The sequence below is a fragment of the Bidens hawaiensis genome, unplaced genomic scaffold (assembly GCF_021521415.1).
Source record: "Bidens hawaiensis isolate Kalapana, Puna unplaced genomic scaffold, B.hawaiensis_p1.1 tig00012085_1, whole genome shotgun sequence".
Classification (NCBI taxonomy): Eukaryota; Viridiplantae; Streptophyta; class Magnoliopsida; order Asterales; family Asteraceae; genus Bidens; species Bidens hawaiensis.
In genome coordinates, this window is record NW_027491971.1 from 237,926 (window position 1) to 244,905 (window position 6,980).

A 6,980-nucleotide genomic window follows, 5' to 3' on the forward strand; every position below is an offset into this window, starting at 1 on the left:
CAGCATGGCACGTGCGTAGGCCACAGTTGGTAGAACAGGAATACTATTCAGCCGGCTATACCCTCTTGGAAACCTACCTTCGGCTATAAATACCCCAAATGGTATGATCATCTCATCTCATCTTGTATCTTACATCTTATACCTGATATCTGCTCTAGCAATCTCTTAATATACACTTATATTCAAGAGCAATCTAGTCTGATTCTCACGCCGGAGGGTGGTCACAAAGAGGTACCCCCCCTTCTCAGTGACGAGCTCACGGTGTCTGTTTTGCAGGTTATCAGAAGAACCATCTTTGCCGGGTTTAACCCCTCGTGGGAAACATCTATTTAACCCCCAGATTATCCGTAATCTGCCCGGGGTCGATTAGTGTTTCTTCATTGGCGCCATCCGTGCATAAAAGCTAGAACTTCATTTCTTTTCAGTTTTTTTTAAACTTCTGGAAAGATGGTTAAAGAAACTCCGGTAACCACAACCCCAGCTACTCAGGGGAATACCGGCGACTACACAGTTTTTACGAACACTACCCCGGTTACCCAAGCTGGGGCAAGTGCAGTAAATAATCGCTCACTGGGATTCACCGACACCCGGTTAGAGAGACAACGAACGAGGCTCCCCCGCCAAACACTCGATGAAGTTAAAGCGTGGGCGGAAGCACGTCAAAAAGAATTCCAAGCCGAGTTGGATGAACGCTTACGTTCACTCCAACAGCCTGAGGAATTCGGAGAGTACTGGGACAATGATTCGGAGGAATCCGATAGTGACGCAAACCCTCGTCATAGGGCGAAAGGGAAGCGTAAGGAAACGGACTCCCAACCGAGGCGTTTTGGAGAAACCTTCAAAACAAAAAACGCAGGTGGAAACCCACGTGACTTCTCCAAAACATTTACACCAACTGCTGCAAAGGCGGGAACGTCCAAATTTGCAAGGGACATTGCGGAAGCAATCGTCCCGAAAAGTGCCAAACAGATGTCCAACATCGGCACTTACGATGGTATATCTGATCCAGACGATCATTTGAACAGGTTCATAGCGGGGGCAACCGTCAGTAGTTGGACGGAACCTTCGTGGTGTTACATGTTCCAAATGACGCTTGTTGGGGCAGCTAGAGCGTGGTTCGATCGTCTACCGGTCCACCACATCTACGATTGGGAAGACTTCCAACAAAAATTCAGCCAACACTTCAGCCAACAAAGAAAGTATACCGAAGAGCAATGGACAATCCTCAAATGCATTCGAGAGGAAGATGAATCTTTGCCAGACTTCATCACTCGCTTCAACTCAAAGAAGCTAAGTCTGGGTAATATTAGCGAAGATCTTGTTCGCGCTGCTTTCATCCAGGGCGCAAACGACCCAGAGCTCATCCACACCTTAACGGGTAAAGATGGCATGCCATCCACATGGGATGCCATCATGACAGCAGCTAAACGCTTTGCGGAAACGGAGAAACAACTGGGTAGAGATCTCCCCCAGAGCACAAACCTCTACACCCAGAAAACAAGAGAAGACAACGTCCTTACCGCCCGACTAAACAAAAAGCGGAAGCTAGGCATTTGGCAGTCAAGGGTAAACTTTGACACCTCATCCGGCTTGCAACATCGGTTAGGCGGAAGGGATAACGTACAGTCGAAACAGAACTCCAGATGGACGCCACTCACCAAAAGCGTCACCGAGATATTCGCCACTGAGGAGCTCCCATGGCCAAAGGCTCCAATAATCCGACATCGTCACAATGCTGATCGGAGCAAATACCGTGACTTTCACAGGACAAAAGGCCACAACACTGAAGAATGCACAGACGTAAATGACATCGTCGAAGCATTTGTCAGAGATGGGACGCTCGCACACCTCGTGGCGTAACGAACGCTGAGCAGGCTGATGCGTGTAGAACCCCAGCTGGGGAAAACACGAATAAAATTGCAGCTTCAATGCCGGAGACTACATACTGCGTAAACAACGAGATCCCGAACCAGGTGCATATCGGCTCGATGGCACTCCCATCCCAGCAACATGGAAGGGAGCTCAATTACACAGTTTGCATATAGATCAATTCCAAATTTGTAAAGAAAAGGCCCAGAGCCACTTCTAATGGAAATGATTCTCCTTAGAACATCGATGATGATTTTACATTTATACTTATGAACTTTCCACACGAATATGCCGGTTTTCACCGCATATTTACGGGGAAAGTCGTTGCGTGGGGAAAGCGGCAAAACCCGCATAAACCCAAAAAACGGCAAACCTTCACGCAGGTCAGTTAAAGGTAAAGTTCAGTCATCCCACTAAATGAAAGTGCCGGTCTATCCGCACGAATCATGATAGAGGAAACTGACCACTAACCTATTAACAACCGCGCGTCGAACGGTTAATTTATTCAACACTGATGCCGATACTCACCGCATAATTACGTGGAAAGTCGTTGCGTGGGGAAGGCGGCAAAACCCGCATAAACCCAAAAAACGGAAAACCTCCACGCAGGTCAGATGTAGGTAAAGTTTAGCCATCCTAAGTTCAAGTGACGGTCTTACCCGCACAATCACGAACGAGGAAGCAAAACTTCAACCTATTATCTACCACGTTCAAAGGTTAACTTATTCTAAACACTTAGAAAATTTCAAAGGAAAAGATGAGGAAAACTTCCACGCAGGTCAGATATAGGTAAAGTTTAGCCATCATACTAAGTGCAAGTGACGGTCTTATCCGCACAATCATGAAAGAGGACGCCAAACTTTAACTTATTATCTACCACGTTGAAAAGTTAAATTATCTAAGTACTAAAGAAACTACTAAGTTAAATCAGAATATGCGTGAAATAAACAAGGCAAGGGATTGGCAAATAATCTTTATTCCATCGAAATTCAATTATTACAAAGATTGCTGGGTACATACCCGCATACAAAAGAAGCTATACAAAAATAAAAATCTACTCAAATGGTGGAAAGGGATCTTCAAGATCAAGCCTCAGGACCACTCCCACTTGGACCCGCAACATCAGTAGAGTGTGGCGGTTCAAGGAAAGCTTTAAGGATAGCTAGCCCATCATCAGCAGCGGCAACTTCGTTTACCTTCTCCACCACCGGATGCGGGAAGGCGGCATACTGATTCACTGCTTGGTCGTATACAGCTTCAGTATCCACATCAAATAAAGGGAAGTTGGAAGGCGGGATGCCTTTCTCAACGAACCCTAGACCAAGCAGGAAGCCGGCCTTTTCCCTATCCTCATGAGAAGCGTTGAGGGCTGCGCTCATAGCATCGTCATAAGACGTATCCGTGAAGACCCGATGCACAACCTACAAAAAGAAAAAAATACAAGTATCAAAACCTTTTCTATTCACAAAGAAGCGTAAAGACATTATGAAGTTAAGCTTACCTGAGACAACGCTTCTCGAAGAAGCCATTCCTTGGCAACCAGAGCTTCTTGGAGGGCGGCTTGAGCTTGGTTACGGGCGCGTTCGGCTTCAATTTTGTTGAGGTTGGCAAGCAACACTTCTCTAGCCGCAGCCTCTTCAACGCCCTTTAGCTTCCGCTCAGTCTGGTCAAGCACCCCCCTCTGGTCCAGGATCTCTTGGAGCTTCTTCGCGTCTTCCATCGCCAAGGCATCATGAGCCTGTTGGAGCGCCTCTAGTTTAGCTTTAAGTTCCTCATTCTCGAGGCGTAGAGGCTCAGCAACAGCTTCAGCCTTGGTGGCCCTTTCAGTTGCGTTCCGAGCAGTTTCCTTAGCCAGCCGAAGCTGTTCGTTAACAGCTTGGGCAGCCTTGGAACGGGCCTCGAGACGGGCCTGAACTTCAACTTCAAGGGCCTTGAACGCCTTCTCCTTCTCCGCAGCAGCGGCGGAGAGCCTCCTATTCTCCTCCCGGACAGCCCGCGCCTGAGCTACTTCTTGGATACGAGCTGCTTTTAACTTGTCGTTTTCACGACAAAGCAGCTCGACGCGCGGCTGCATCCGGGCCAGGAGAACCCGAAGCTCATTGGTTAGCCTACCCTCCTGGCAGCTAGCCATGGCTTCCCCCAACGCACCACTGGGAGCTGCGTGACGAGCCCACTCTACGCACTCCACAGGTGTGCAAAGGGTTGTTCCTCGGCGGATGTTCCATCGTGGAACATACACTTCATTGGAATCCGACACTGCAAAAAACAAAAAGCAGTTAGGAAAAGATGATATAAAAAAAAAAGAGGCCAAAAGAACCCTACGCACCTGTAGGGTCAACAACAGGCCGATAGCCGCCAAACCCATCACCTGAACCCAAGGGAAATCCGTCCAAGAGGTCAGGTAGATGGGAAGGAGGCAGAGGTTGGCGAGAAGCCCCATGCATACCTGAAGGATCGGCCGTCGTTGCCGATGATGGAGGAGGCATGGTGAAGGCCGCCGCGGTAGTAGAAACCAACGGAGGTGAACTCACAACTGTGGTCGCCGCTGCGGAGTCCGCAGAAAAAGTAACCGCCGGCTCAGTGAAAGATGCGGTGAATATGGCACTGACAGCCGGCGGTGATGTCATCGTAGTTGGAACAGTTGGCTCAACTGGGTGAGCAACTGAACCAACGGAAGCAGGCGCAGCCGCCTGGGTCGTCGCCTCAGGTAGGCTGACCAAGCCTACCGTCATGGGTCCGGAGGTACTCCTCCCCGCTCCACCCTGGAATGCGGTAGCATCCACGCCTGCACAAAGAAGATAAGTATTAATGATGGAAAGCTATGAAGTTAAAAATAAAGTTTGTACTTACGGGTTTTCTTGAGCCTAAAAGTGTGGACAGGCGGGGATGAACCCGATGGAGCCGGCCTCTTCACGCCGCTCACCGTTGTCATCCTGGGCTCTCCGGAGGTGACAGTCGTCGCAGCCTCCGGAGCTGTGGTCTTATCACCACCGGGGTTCCCCGCCACCTCCTCGCTCTCGGTCTCTGAATCAGACCGAGGCACCGGATCGGCAGTGGAGGCCACCTTCGCCTTCCCCTTCCCGCCGGCAGCCTTCTTCTTCCGCACCAACGGAGGACCATCTGCGGATTCCTCATCAGAACACAAGATTAGAAGAATTCCAGCAGAGGTTTCAGCATTGAGGGGTCGAGGGTTGAATAACGCTTTACCTGGCCGCCTGGCGCTCAGGATCTCGTGGCCTGGCGGGTAGACCTCCACGAACCGATCCGCCGTCTGTTTAAGGATGGGCAACTCGTTCTCATCTAGAGCACGAGTACCCATCCGGGCGGGACTATCAGCCTCCCGCGGATACAGGAGCGACTGCAAGTCGTTCCCCTCTGAAATAAAAGAAAAACAGTTAGAAGACAAACCTATATAAACAATGTAAACAGAGCATACCGTAAGGAACAGAGTTCAAACCGTATTCGAGGACGATCGGGATCTTTTGCGCCTCCGCATCCTTCCACACCCGGCTCATCCCGAGCATCACCATCCCGGACTCCGCAAAGCGGTAAACCGGAGATTGGACTCGGGATATCTTTGAGAACCATTCCGCCTCCTGGTAGTTGGAGGCGTGAAGGCTGGGGAGTGCTTGCCCATTCTTGAACTTCATGGCAAGGGGGATGGCGCGAGCGGAGATATAAAAGAACTCCCGCTTCCATGAACGAAGACTGCGCTCGGTTGCGCAAATCTTCAAACCCTTGATCCGGGTTATCAGAGTATACCACCCCTGGATGCACCTCCAAGAGTAGAAGGTCATCAGGCGGTCGACGAAGGGCTCAATGCCCAGAATCCGGCACACCCACTCGAAGTGGCGAATCTTGGCGATCGCCATCGGGTGCACCTCGGTCAGGTGTACACCGTGCCTCTCCAGAACACGGTACACAAACTTCGTCAAGGGGAACCTAAGATTCCCATAGACAAAGAATGCGGCATATACCCCGATCTTGCCTCTGGGGGCATCATACACCGTCTGATGAGGTTCAGGAAACTCAGGCTCGAAAGACTCGAGCATGAACTTCCTGACGATGTACTGATATAGATCGACAGGCAGAGCACACTGGCACTCGCCAGCAGTACTCTTGTCATCCTTGTCGGACGTGAATGACGGGTTCTCGGCGTACACCCCAGCCTCCTGGGCTGTAGCCTCAAGATCGTAAGCAGAAGACATCTTGCAGGTATGAAAAAGAAAACGATTTCAAGAATGCTCGACTGAAAATGTGAGTATTCGCCGGAAATAGTTTTGGAGATGAAGAGAAAAGTGAAAGTGTGGATTGCAAAGGACCCTCTCCCCCTTTATATACTAATCGCAATTAATGCGATGAATTTAATGCTGAAGAGAGAGAAATCGCAGGTGCAATGAAACTATGACACGTGGCAATAAGCAAGCTGGCAACAGCTGTTGAAAGGACGCGTGCCATTAATTTCGCGGCCACGCGCCCGAAAATTCGCGCCCACGCGCCTGAAAAAGCGCCTGGAATGACCATATACTGTCACGTCGCCATAACTTCCTGCACGTCCTGACACAGTCAGAAGAAACCGTCGGACGACGTTTCATTAATTTGGACTGTTCTTATCCTTTCACCAACTCTTCGAATTTCAAAATTTCAAAAAGATTCAAAAGCGGGAAAATACCCCTTACCTTGGCAACCAAGTAACTGTAAGACAGGTGCGGGTACAATGTTAAGGCAAAACCCTTCACATACTTAGCACCCGCAGGGAATTGACGCCAGGAATACCTTGGAAGTAAAGTAACCGTAAGACGAGTGCGGGTACAGTGTCAAGGCAAAACCCTTCACATACCTAGCACTCTGCAAGGAATTGAAACCAAGAAGGATCTTCTGGCAATGCTTGCGGAAACGGGAATAACATCCCCGCATAGCGGGAACGTCGAGAACTACATTGTTTGAAGCCCCAAGATGGAATTGGTGGTTTTAACATAATTGATCACTATGTTCAAAACTACCAAAACCTCGTGGAGAATCCACACAAGTGTGACTCAACGCTCCTGACTTGCGAGGAGGTTACAGACCTACCCGCATCATCCCCAAAGATCAAGCAGGAAAGTCGGGAA